Source organism: Sitodiplosis mosellana, unplaced genomic scaffold (genome assembly GCF_009176505.1).
Source record: "Sitodiplosis mosellana isolate CC-2019 unplaced genomic scaffold, AAFC_SMos_1.0 Smas_scaffold_6099, whole genome shotgun sequence".
Taxonomy (NCBI): Eukaryota; Metazoa; Arthropoda; class Insecta; order Diptera; family Cecidomyiidae; genus Sitodiplosis; species Sitodiplosis mosellana.
In genome coordinates this window covers 87308-101627 of record NW_022601340.1, presented here as the reverse complement: position 1 = coordinate 101627, position 14320 = coordinate 87308, and the positions used below count along the sequence as shown (strand labels likewise).

The window sequence follows — 14320 nt, the reverse complement described above, 5'->3', positions numbered from 1 at the left end:
CTTTTTTGTGTTTTGTTGTTCTAAATAATGAATTGACACTAAAAAAGCAAAGGATCTAGCTTGATTTGATCGCATATGATACAATGATGATGCGTGTATGATCCAGCAAAAAAAAACTAGTATCAAGTGATCTTGTCGGCTGCGAAACGTAGAAAATGATATCAGTGGGAAAGGACTCTATCGATTCGGTTATCGGTGGTCTTCTTTTGTTTCGTATTTCTTGTGCCGTTCTCGGCTTCTGCTATCGCTTCTAAACAAAACATATACATATGTGTGACCGCACGGACAACCAAATGTGGGACCATACTTGCACATACACATACACACATGTGATAGAGAGCAACAATAAGAGAGGACAACAACAGAAGAAGAAAAAAAAGCGACCATACAACAAACCATATACAGGCAAGAGACAGGTCGAATATGTAGCATTTGTGAACCAAAACAAAACACCAACACCATGAAAGAACCAAACGCTCTGCTTAATCATTCGATCACTCGCCGTTCGTACTCTTGCTTGATAGCAAAACACTGTGAACCGAACGAAGAATCTTTAGCGTTCGGAATTTTGAGCAAATTACCGGGCGATCGTGAACATTGCGGATTAGGCGCCAAAATGTCGACTGTGAAACAGATTAAAAACATTTTGCTAATGAGAAGCAATAAAAGCAACAGCTAATAAAAACTGATTTATTTGCTTTTTATCTCTTCTTGTTATTGTTTCACACGAATTAAGCCATTGGATTAGTCAACAGCACTCAATTTGAATGTGACTTTGAAACAAATTAGAAAATAAAAATGCAAAAGCATGAGATTTTACAGGATTATTCTCGAAACAGAAGGAGTTTCAAGGGTTTTATTTTTTTTATTTTGCAAAGTCATTAAACTTTGTACTGGTTTTCATGATCGAGTTCTAAGAATGATCGTTTAGCCAAGCTAAATGATAAGGAATTAAACGGAAATTTACCAAATAAAATTGTAGTTTTGAGCAAAAGCATTCAAAACAGTAGTCATTATGAGCTCATTTTATGTATTTTTTTTTTAAATTCTGAGCTTGAATATGTTGAACATACCAATTTCATCTTTTGATCTCTGAAATTATTTCCGTAGGCAGAGTAAACTCATTTCTAAGTTGAATTGGATTGAAATATAAAAACAACAAACAGTGCTTTCGCTTTAGTTGCATTTAAATATTCATTCTACTCTGTCTCCATTGAAAAAAAAAAAACGCAAAAAATAGAAGGATTCGAATGCGTTTGTCCAATGTGCATTGTCGTTGCTAAGGTTGTTGCTAAAGATTCTTCTTGTCTGTTTCGGCTGCAATATAATAATAAATGAAGGTGAACCGTCGTAGTACATACAACCACAGAATAAGTGCTATCCGGTTCATGCCGATACACATCGAACAAACACACACCGAATACTCATGCACAGTGGTGCGGCGGACCCCAAACGTGAGCGAAAGAGAGACAGAGAGAGAGAGAGAGAGAGAGAGAGTGGGAGCGAACAAGAGTGTCGCCGCATACAGAAAGAGTGCGAGAGCACACACCAAGTGTGTGCCGTAGAGCCGTAGCCGCCATTCGAACACCCGACGAATACATTGACAGAGAGCAAGTGTGCGGTATACACTCATATGCTGATTTTTAGGTATATTACACACCGTTATATTTTTCTAGTGTGTTTAAAAAGCCAAGCATACATATGTATATAGACAGATTTTGTCGTTGATAATCGTACATTGGGTAGTATGAAGCCAGTATTGTTTCTGAGCAGTCGAAGTCAATTGACGGAGCGAATGCAAGCACAAAATTTGCTGTTTGTCATATTATTCCTTTGATATAATTTTAATATATTTTTTTTCTCCGTTGAAATCGTTTTTTATTCCTTTCTTATTGACCGAAACCGAAAAAAAACCGATTCAATATTTTGTGTATGAAGAGCAAAAAAAAAAATCAGTCGTTTTGTTTTGTTTGAAATTCCAGTTCAGTTTTCAATTTTATTGTGTACGTTGTTATTTTGATTTATTTTTTTTATTCTGCTTTGATATTGATATGATTTCGTTTTTATTTGTTGTTAATTGTTAAGTCGGTAAAAATAGAATGTTGAGTGTTGTTGTCAATGTTTGTGATTGTTGCCAAAGCCCTTGGAAAAAAAGAGGAAAAAAACCCGCCATCCATTTTCCATAATAGCAACAAATAAAAATAACCAAAAATTCGACAATTTCGTGGATTTGAAAAAAAAAGAAGAATAACCATAAAAAGAAATTCGATAACGGTTCAAAGTGTGTTTTGGTGATGAACAGAGAAATCAAAAGAAAGAGAGAGAAGAAGCGCTCAATGCAAGCCCAAATCTCAAATATTGATTAAATGCGAAAGTAGCGAATATTTTGTTGTTGTTGTTGTTATTTTTGGCTTCGCACGGAATACGGAATTGAAAAGTGTGCGATTTCTCTCCAGTTCCGATATACGATAACACAGCGAGAGCGAGAGAGAGAGAGAGAGAGAGAGAGAATAAGGCGAAAAGAAGACGAAACCGAATAAAAATACGGCAATTCATAAATTTACAGATCAAATTACATCATAAACAGAGTAACTCAGTAGGTCTCTTGCTCACATATTCATCTCTTTGGTTGGCTGACTAGTGTGTTATCGCCAAATGTGATTTCCTGTGCGGAAATCTCTACTCACAACACTAGAAAATATAATACGAAACTAAACCGCATGCACCACATTACATAGAGCCGAGCCTTGTCACCCTTTCTGTACGGGAATTTGATTAGACAAGAAAACTAGCGAAAAAAAAAATCATAAGTCATTTTTTTTTTTTTTGCAATATGAGAAGACATGTTTTGTGTGCTGATTTATTTTTGTTGTTGTTATTGCGCGATTTGCATTGAGAGTAAGACAAGTATATAGAGTATTTTAGTGCGCGCCATTTCAGAGAGAAAGAAACAACGAGAAAAAAGTGTGTAAAAGAAACCAAAACGCAACATAATGAGTCAAGAATATACGTCGATAGGGAAGTGCGTGTGCGTACGTGAAAAGTATCAGTGAATCCGGATAGGAAAAACTGACTTTCGGTCCGATGCACTTTCGCGGCGGCGATGTGTCATCATTGTTTGAATGTAACCGAATGTGCGTGTGTGTGCGTGTGTGTGTTTGTATGTTGGTGTCAACTCTTTTGCCCGCAAAAAAAGACGCTCCCGCAACAACGCAAGTTTGTTTGTGTTGCATCTTTTTAGCTCTGTCAATCGCCTCCACCGTCTCTTTCTCGCGTGTGTTGTTGTGCCCGATGCCGTTTGTTTATGTTTTCATTTTGGTGTTGTTTGGCAATGCGTTGGTATTTTGGCGATCGGTTGTGTTGCTACTGCTGCTGCTGCCAGGGAAACCATATATCCGTATACACAGCGCGCAACACTGACTGTGTCCTTTTTGCCGAGTTATCCATTTTTGGCGGTATCTGTGTGTATGTATTGAATCAAAACAAAAACATTGAACGTGTATACCCAGATACGCATGCAATGCGCTCACCGACCGCTGAACTGAACATTTTCTCCGCTTTTCTTGCCACGTTCTCTGTTTGATGCGCGCATACAATGAAAAGCACCATGCTACACACGTTAACATTTGTTATATGCCAGCGTCAAGAAGTAAAAGGATCTCTTTTCTTCCGTGTATACTTGTGACTGACTCTCGCAGTGTATGTGTGCTTCTGAGTCATCACAACAAATGTCGACTTGTATCCAAAGTCAAATGCATTGAAAGAAAAAAAAAATCCGTTTCGAAATCGATCCTCACCTGGGTGCGATCAATTCCAAATGATAAGAGAGAAAATGAGCCAAAATAAATCATTTTAATGGTGCAATTGCAACAGCTAAAGCCGAAAAGAAAGTAAAAATCGTCTCATCGTGCGTTTATCTCCTTTCTTTTGATTTCCCATTGGTTTGTCTGATCGCTTAATTAGAATGCTTCTGAACCATCCGCAATCGAGTCTATAGTGTTGCTCTTGCGGTTGATGCTGCTGCTGTGCAAGACTTTACATGGTGTTGTTTAAATTAATACTGTTCGGCTGATGGCGAACGAGAGTATAATTTCGTTCTTATCGTGCATTTTAAATTGAAATCGAATGAAAGTCGTTTTATTTATTATGCTTTTCCGCATCGCCATCGACTCGACGATGATAAATTAGCACAAAATGTAAATCATTAGGTTGCGACGATCAACAGCTTCTTTGAGTTCTTTCGTTTCTTTTTTTATTCCATTTCTTCGTTTCAATTTAATTGCAATCAAATCGATGGAATCGGCTTTAATTATATCGCTTATCACTCTCTCGTTCGCTAGCTGGCTCAGACAAACACACTTTCATTCAATGACAAAATAGATCAAACAACACGAAATAAATAAATTGTCATCGATTTTATTCAAATTGAGTTGGCTTCTTGGAAAAATATTTCATTTTTGAGAAAGTCCCATAATGCGTAAATTTACCTCTGACCGATTTCGGAACCCGTCTTCCGTATACCTTTTGTGGTCGTCGCTGTCGGTCTCTTTCTCTCTCTCTCTCTCCTCTCATGGTGTTTTCCACTCATAAACACCAACATAAATAGGCATGCACAATGCCCGCTGACACACAAACAAACAACAACACCAGAGAGTATTGAAAAAAAACCAAAAACAAAAAATCGAAATGAATTTTCGGATGATTGAAGTTTTGTTGTTGTTTCTTCACTCTTTCATGATGCGATCGGCGTCGGCTTTTAAATCTTCACTTTGAAATGGCTCATTTTTTTTTTCCTCGAGTAATTTTACCATGTTATTGATGACTTCTTGGAGTATTTTCTTCCTCTATTTTCATTCTTCTTCTCTTAACTCGTTGTCGTTTGTGTCTTTTCCTCCAGTTTCAACGAAAGAACAACGGCAACCAAACACACAGGTCGCTTTTTGTGCATCTTTATTTTCGGTTTTTAGTGACAGTTTTTCCTTTCCCATGGCACTGACAATCTTAAAGCGATTATCGTTCTTCTTCTGAGTAGTATGCTGTTTCGTTTTGTACCTAAGAAATATCGTTTCTGTCTCTCACGCTCACACAAAGTCCGACACAACAAAAAAAAAGTTTCTTTTGTCACAAACCGAACGAACGAATGAACGAACGAACGACAACACGAAAAAGAAAAAAATCGAAGCACAGCATTTATTTGCATGCAATGATCGTTGAGCAATGCTTTCTTTACCGGAATCATCGGTTCAGTTTGTGTGTTGCGCGCTGCTCGTTCAGTCTGGTTTGAGCCAGGTTTGACCCAAATTTATTGTGTTGTAAAGTCGATCGACGACATAAAAATCAACACAGCACAACAGAGGAGAGCAAAAAAAAACATAATAAATGAAGAGCAAGCACACCGAATGCAAAGAGATAAAAGTAAATGAAAAAGAGAGGAGAAAAAATATGGTATGGACAACAATATAAAAAGGCGAGCAAAATCGTACGCAATAAACACATGTATAAGTGTGAATGCGGCGCACATATGATAGACACACTGGAACATATTGTAGCCACTGTTGTCTGCACAGATGAGAGCGTTCAGAAAACGATGACAGCAGCAGCAGCATGGCTTTAAGATGACACAAAGAGACAGAGTGTGACCGAGAGAGAGAGAGAGAGAGAGAGAGAGAGAGAGAGATTCTTTCTAAATTGTTTTAAAGCATCGAGCGTATGAAGTAACCAGCAACAACAATAACAACCAAATTTACCAACAAGATCAAAACAGAAGAAAAACCGTACAAAACGCAGCGTGAGCGACAGATTCATAAAGCGAGAAACAATGCTTCGAAGAAAATAATCGCCAGCAGTCCAATTTTTCTTGTTCTTCCTCTTCTTTTCAAACAAATTAAATCATTTTATCGCTTGCATATGATTTAAGACTCTTTTTCTCCAGCCTTTTTGTGCATTTCTTTTCTTCTCTCTCTTTTGACACGACATTTTCTCTTTTCTTCGTGTGTGTAACAAGTTTTTTTTGTTTGTTTATTATTTGTGTTTCGTTATGTCACTATCAATATTTGTTCGGCAAGTGGAATTTGCTATTGGCCGGTTGTTTGTGTAGCCTTTTCGTTCGTTTTGATGCTCTCCAAACTAATGAAAAAACCATTTTTTTTTGTTGAAAATTTGCATTTATAATGATTTCCCTCCTGATTTTTAATTACAGAACCGTTCATCATCATCATACGAGAGAACAACGACGATAAAGAAAACAACAGAGCGCGAAAAAAAGAATTCACCAGACGCGCGAATGAGATTGATTGAATTAATTTCGAACTGAAGGACTGGACAAGCGGTTTTATTTAAAAACCGCGTGAGAATTAACACAGAATTTCAAGAGAAAAAAAAAGAGCAAAACTCAGAAGAAAAAAATATAAACGAACGAACGAAAAACTAGCGGATTTTTTTGTGTGTTGTTGTTTTCATGTAGCGCACGGCCGCGTAAATATGTAAAACGCGAAAGTTTGTTTTTTTGTGGTGTTTTAATTGGTAAAGTTTACTTGAATCCAAGTCAAGTGCTTCTTTTTATCCATAAAAACCAATCGGGGGGGAAATTATAATCGAAACGAGAGTATCAGTGCGCGAGAAAAACAGTAGCGGCGGCGACGGCGGCAGTATTCACCATCATCAGAGACAGCAAAGCTCGAGAGAGAGAAAGAGAGAGACACGTAAACACCGTGTGCTCTGTGCTCGTCCAATTTACATGTGCTATTCATTGAACTCACACTTCTGTCATCAGCTGGATAATTGACTCCGGGAGATAAGCGTAAGTAAACGTTCTCTGCATGCTACTCTACTACCACATTTTCCCATGTTTATTGGGTACTTTTATTATTTTTTTTATTTTCTGAAACAAACTTTTGCACGACCGCCTCGCACGCCTTTTTGTGTGCGCTTATTGGGCGCGAGCGAGCGAATATGCGCCTTGCCACGTCATTCATTTATTAAAACCAATCTATTTATTAATTGGCATAAATATCGAATCGAATTTGCGCATCAAGAAACCGAGCGTATGGTTCACGTGGCCGTCGATTCAATTGAAAATTGAAATTGTGAAGTTTTTTTCTGTTGTTATTGCTATTAAACGAGGGGGAAAAAAGTGTGCGTTTCAGAATATCTGCTTTTAGCCAGGGCAAACTTGCATTTTTTTTCCGCATTGAACCAAAAAATCGACAGTAACTTTCCGTTGATTAAAGCTCCGTTGATCAGATGTTTTCAGTTGCCTTATTTCTCGCTGGCTCTTGTGTTGATTGGCAAATCAAGCCGGTCGAATACGAAAAGCGGGATTAAATTCGAAACTAAATATGATGATCCAGTTGCAGACGGTGCTTGAAAATGGTGATTAATACTTGTTAGCGGAGTGAATGGATCGGGGTGGGGGCGTGCAAAACCAGAAACTTCGGCTAAATCTATAGGAAATCATCAAAGCGACGATAAGCCACTGTAACGATCCACGTCAATCATGGGCTCGCTTGACTTTCATCTCGTTCGTTTTCTCTAGCTTTTGCTTTTAGCGTTCGTATCTCCTCTTGTTTCACTTTCCATCGCAACCAATTTTGAGAGCCAAAGTATTGCTATCAATGGCATCTTTTATCATTTCATATCCTTCGAAATCGTCCTCCTTTCATGGTTGTCCTTTTTTTCAATTTGAGGCCATTTTCCAATGAAAGAACACGTTAGTTGTCGTGTTTGAAGAATAAATGAAAAGAACCAAACACACATAGTAAACACCGCAAATTCTTGTGTCGACTCGATTCCTGAATGCAGCCAATTATGGTATCAATCGTAACACCGATATTATATCAATTTGCTGGCGATTGTGTTGGCTTGATTTGGTGTTGAGTCGGTAAGTGGTAAGCACTGACTTGAGTTCGGTTGATTAAAAGCATTTACTTGTTATCAGTACAGCGCACATCTTGCGGTTCATCATTGGAAATCATCGGTTGGGGTCACGTTGCGTGCGTGTGTGTGAATGTTGATTTGCTGAAAACATCGAGGGGCAAATCACTCTTAGGTATTACTTTTACATAAATGGTATTACTTGGTATTACTTTCCGTACAAATCAAAAGTAATACCAGGTGTATTACTTCTATTGATCAGTATTACTTGGTATTACTTGGATATTACTTTTTTTCGGTATTACTTTTTTCATAGAAATATCAAAAGTAGTACCAGAGGTATTACTAGAAATTACTGAGGTATTACTTTTCTATTTGGTATTACTTTTGAGTGATTTCCCCCTTGGAAAACATAATTGACCTTTTGTTGCATTGATGCTTTCGTCGTCATCGTCGTCATTGGTAGTGGCTGCCAACCACAGAACCACTTGGCATTTTCGCTTCTATATGCGGTCGGCCCATTCGCATTCGATCGTTCGGTTAAAATTACATTTAATTTTCTCTCGCTACCTCGTTTGAGCACAAGAGAGCTTGATAGATTAATGTCTGACGATACGGATATGGATCCAACTAATTACTGATTTTCGATTTAATTTGCGGGTTGATGGCCAAAAAGCAGTGGTTCAATTCGAACAAAATGAATCTCACAATAATAGAGGAAAAAGAAACGTATCATACCTCATATCCTATGTTGCAGCTATCGTACAATTAAAACAGTGTATGGATAAATAGAGAGTGAGTGAGTGAATGAAGTTATCGAAAATGCGCCTATTATTACTCGGCCCGAAATGTTTCTACTTCCTTGGAGTACTCGAAGGGTTGTAACTGTGATATGATCGGCACATGAGCACCATCTCTACTGATTACCATTATTGCCATGTAAATGAATAGAATGTCTACTTTTTCTTCTTTTTCTCAACATCAATTGCATACGACTTATGGTAACTCTCCGTAATCATTAGAGGTGGCGCTACTTATGTGCATCAATTGACTTTTGCATTGGCTCTTATATACTGTGCGTGCCTTTTGGGAGTACTATAAACCAACGTGTTGTACCTGTGTATTACTAATGAATGGAGATGAGATGCGCTCCACTTGTCAAAATCTCAACTCTGAATTGAGCTTTCAACCCTTCCACGGTAACATCAGCCAAATGGTACATTTTGATGAATGAAAAGTAATAGCCGCTTAAAAAAACATCTCACGCGGTTCCTAAATAAACCATTAAAAAATTGCAATATTTTCTATTAATAATGAGACAAGTGAAGAGCACTCTGCCAAATGAATGCTACTGCACATGTCAAAACCGTTTTCACAACCGATTTTAATCTATTCCATTTTGGGCTTGTGAATTGTACACAACAACCAGCGTAGTCGACGTTACGTGAAAAAAAAGATTCTTCATAAATATCTTCAACACCAACAAGTAGATGTCGGAGAACCAAACTGATTAGCCCGATATACGATCTTCAATCGTAAAATAAATGCTTCTGTTTTTTTTCTGCAACATCATCCATTTGTTGCCATAGCCATAGCGGTTGTGTACTTAAACATGAAATTTGGTTAGCATGCTTTTTGCCATTGGCAAGAGGGTTCTCAGCCACACGCTCTCTCTCTCTCTCTCTCTCTCTCTCTCTCTCTCTCTCTCTCTCTCTCTCTCTCTCTCTCTCTCTCTCTCTCTCTGTTTCTGTCTCGCCATGATCCACCGCGAGAAAAAAAAGAGGAGAAGAAGTTTCGATTTAATGACATCTTGAGTGGTTTTTCGTCTATGTTTATTAAATCGAAGGCGAGCGCGTTCAGCACACATTCCACGTGTTCGAAAATTGTTTTTAATGTTGTTTAAATTCAAATGATGAAGTGACATCACTTTGATACGCGAGACAGCGAAAGTAAATTTACTTAGCAGACGACAGACATATTGTCGCGCTTGATATTGCGAGAGAGAGAGAGAGAGAGCGAGAAGCAGCACACGTCTCAAAATGCGAAATAGAACAAAAAGGGAAGAACAAGTGAAAAGATGATCGTCATCGCCCCGCCGACATAACAACAACAATAAAAAGAATGTCCGTTTTTATTTAACTTGATTTTCCAAAGTTTATCATTGCTAATGCTCATCTTGTTCATTCAATGAATAAATAAAGAATATATTTGTGCTCAAAAGGAGAGAGAAAACCTTCCACCAAATCCCATGTAAAGGAATACACATACAGGAAAGCAACGATAACGACTACGACTGCGTTGAGGAAAAAATGGGGAATTCACAAGTAGAAAAAAGTTAGGCTTGTGTACAAAATGCGATGATACATCGGCAGTATTCGTTCCTTTTTTCTTCTCTTGTCTATTTTGTTCCGTTGAGCAGCAAGAGAAAAAAAATTAAATAAATACGAGATAAATATAACAGTTTCATTTGATTTTCAACACAGTTGAAACGAGTTGAAATATGAATAGACGCAGAGAGCGAGAGCGAGAGGGAGAGCAGCGTGAGTTGATCTGCCAAATCGAATTTGAATAGAAATGTTCGTACGCGAGTAGCGCCAAAAAAAGTATAAGCACCACACGACGGGCATACAACAACAGCAGGAATTCAGTGTCGTTTTGACACCATCGAGAACATACGATAGCTACGCATTTGGCATTCAGGTCCTCGCTTCCTCGAACTCAAAGCGCACACACACTACGCTAGCACACATGGGTGATATCATCGAAAAACGCGCGGTCCGCGAAGGGAGTAAATACAGTGTCAGCCTGAAAAATGAAAACAGAAACACGCACTATTGGAACACACACACGTGCGTGCGCGCACGCAAAAAAGAAACATAACATAAAATTGAATAATGGAATCATGGTGAATAGAGGCCAAAAAAATGATATTTATTATTTTTATATTGACGTAATCAGCGCGTAATCGGTCGATAAGAGTGAATCGCAGAGAGTCGGTCATGATTTGTGTGTGCGCGCGCGTCTGCTTGTTCGCCAACAAATTGACAGTAAAAAACGAGATGAGTGAAGCCGAACAAATTTTTATGCGAATTTTATGTGTGTGTGTGTGTGTGTGTGTGTTTATATGAGATTATCATATCATTTTCTTTTTCGTATGCGCAATTTTTCTCGTCAAAGAACCGACATAATCTTCGTTCGTTGTACTACGAATTCAGCTGAAGCCTTCGGAATTCCGAACCGAATGGAATCTTGAAACGGAAAATTTCTGTCTAATATTATGTGGATTTGTACGCAAAACAACCGGATATAGACTATACTAGTTGAATAGTTGGCATTGCGCTCATTTTCGGCGAGTCATCGACAAAACAACATAAACAAGAGCCCCGAAGCATCATCCGGAATTTCAATTCGAATCCAGAGAGGGATAGAGAAGTAGAGAGAGAGAGAGAAAAAGGCACACACAGAGCATTTTTACAGTTAACTACGAGAGAGATGTATCGTATTTCAGAAAAATGATAGTTTTGCTTTGCGTGTTTTACATACAATGGCCTAAATATGGAGTTATTTAATTACAAATGGTTGAAGATCATGTCGTTGTCGTTGGCCGTTCGTAAAACACATACGAAGCGAATTTAATTAAAGTTTTTGCTTAATGTGCATTATGAATGGGAATGACTTGACGACCGTGAATGGCGATGACTCAATTTATTTCTTCTTCTTTTTTCGTTCGCTCTGCCGTTCTCTCATCGTCGTTGGTGTCTCCAGGCCAAACAACGTAGATTCCATAACACTCTGAAACAATTGCTCAAAGAATGAAAAGAATGCTTTCAACGAACATTGTGTTTTTCCTCACTTCTTTTTTCATTCAACAAGGAGAGAATAGTGATGGCAACGAAAACAAAATCAGAGAAAAGAAGAAAAAAAAAAAATAATAATGAAACTGTACATGCGAATTCATAAAAATAGCAACCGAACCATTTCATCCGACACGTTAATGTTTATTCAACGAAAATGGATGTAGAGCATATGAAGCAGACACAGAGAAAAAAAATGCAGCAGATAAAAACATTTGAGATTTATTGACAAATATAAAATCTATCGAGTCGTATTTCGGATGTGCTTGTCTTGTGTGGCCTTACCGGTTTTGGGTTTGATCTATACACACATGCAAATAAAAAAAAACAAGCAGCGCACATTGTTGCGTGCTCCATTTATATTCCCCGATGACATTTCCTCTAATATATCTTGACGATGGCGAACTTTATGCCATATAATCTTTTACGATTGCAAGTTTTCTGCGTTGTTTTTTTTTTCGTCAACCTCACCCGCCTGCTGTCGTCGTTGTCTTTGTTGATCGACGACTTAACATCAAATAAATCGACTGTTGTAATGCAACCAGCATAATTCAAAACGAAAAAGGAAAAAAAAACCGTCGAGAAGAAGTATCGCGCCAACGACGAAGAATCGCGCATCGTAAACACTTTCACCACATTGATAAAAATGGTATTCGCCATCGTGTCCATGGCAAATCATATTGTTACGAAATCGGAGCTCAGCTGACGCGAACTTTGTGTGTTGCACTCTTTATGTATCCATTGTTGCTGTTCGCTCTTTTGTTTCGATTTGCGGTGAATGCGTGAGTGTGTATTATCATATTGACCATTTTATTCTACCGCAAAAGCTATTAGTTAAGCTTAGAATGCGATTGAGACTGCTATTGACACTTGCACGCCCGGCATTTTGGCCATTATGAAATAATGGATTTTGATGCTAGACTTAAACGACCACCCCAAAATAGAAAAAAAAAACACACGAAATTCTGATCTGGATAAGGAAGGAAATTCGCCTGAATCACTGGCACGAGACGATAAATTCGTTGTTATCGTGCGTATAGAAAACTTTGGCTTGTGGTTTTTAACGAATGAAACGAGAGAAAAGTGTTTTTTTCCCTTTTTTTAGTTGACTTTCGTCTCATTCGAGCAGCTTTTCTAACTTCTTGCATGTTTGCCAAGTGTAAATAGAAAACGAATCGAGTGTGAGTCTAATGGAGATAGATGCGAAACGACAATCATTCATGATTAAAAAGTTTTGTTTGTTTTTGAATCGAAGAAAAGTTCATGGGCATGGGGTCTTGGCTGCTGGATAAAAATAAATACTTGAAAAAAGGGTACCAAACAAACGTACTGAACAGAACGAAGAGCACCAGAGAAAAAAAAAACATACGTACATAAAAGCGAAATGAAAAAGGTCAGTTTGGCAGTGAAAAAGAAAAGAACGAAAGAAAACAAAGTCAATGTGTGACGACTATCAAGTGAACATACGTTCTTGAACCTTTCACACAGCATTTCGTTTTGCATTTCTCTCTCTATCTCTCTCTCGCTTGTTTTGATGGACTCCTAAGCAAATAATAAAACAGACGACGTCGCTGCCCTCAATCTATTTGGCAATTTCATTAACATTTGGTCAACGCAATGAATAGGCCCAATTGGTTCCCATTCTCACCTCCCCTATGCTGTTCTCGTCGGTAGTCATTCACTCTCATCGATGCTCGTTCATTCATCGATTCATCGCATTCTTCCAATGGAAAGGGTCGAAATGGAAGTGAATCATGTTCACAGTTGATCAATACACACCAATTCGATATATTCGATGAATGAGTCAAAAGAGGTACGAGATAAAATAATTTGCAGAAGCATTTCGGAATATGGTCGACAATACTAATTGAGTAAATGGCTATTTTCGGACAATACAAAACGGAGGGATGGTGTGTTATTTGTGTCACTTGTGTTGTGCATTGGGGACAAATGACGCCATGCAAAAACGAAGAAAAAAAAAAAAGCAAAACTTGATTGAGGCAGAAAGAAAAAAACCTTGAAAACCAAAAAAAAAAAAAAAATTGAGATCAAAGTGAAACGTTTCCATTTGAACCACATGAAATCCATTCACTTGATCCAACATCTTGTTCCGGCCATATATTTCAATGCATTAATTTTATTATTATTCTTTTCCTTAAACCAAATATCTTCATTTCCATCGGTTTTGTTTTCATTTCGGTTTCCTTTGTTTGTGGCGTCAAGTGTGTAGAATTAATGCAACCCACACGAGGAACACACGAACGCACTTACAAAGCAGGAACTGCAGTGTTCGCTTTGGAATGGATAAAAACATTACAATGCTATAATATGTGTGTGACACATTGTTGAAAGGCCCAATATCTCACTTTCAACGCGTGTTCACACAATTTACGCTGTGCGCGCGAGTGTGTGCCTTTTACGAAAAATTAAATGGCATTCAAACATGATGCGCGATTGATGTGACATCGCATGTAAAAATTATATCCTTTATTCCGTTGATTTATAGCCCATGTTTCGTCTTTTTTTTTCCTCCATCTTCTGTACTGTGCTGATCGAATCAAGTTCGGTGAATGACAAGGGGACCGCGTGTTGAA

The 14320-nt window shown here is 38.0% G+C and overlaps 1 protein-coding gene across 3 annotated transcripts in view; it reads left to right on the top strand.

Moving 5' to 3' along the window:
• Positions 1–1709: 1709 nt before the first annotated feature.
• LOC129573530 (uncharacterized) overlaps positions 1710–14320 on the top strand; it is a 76086-nt gene continuing 63475 nt past the window's right edge. Inside the window, exons 1-2 of one of the 3 annotated variants that reach the window (XM_055454134.1) lie at positions 1710–1815; positions 6200–6799. The gene's annotated coding sequence lies outside the window, so the exon portion shown is untranslated. Of the gene's footprint in view, positions 2004–2580; positions 2597–6199; positions 6800–14320 lie in introns of those variants that run through there. The other 2 variants (XM_055454132.1, XM_055454135.1) reach the window with 2 other exon arrangements.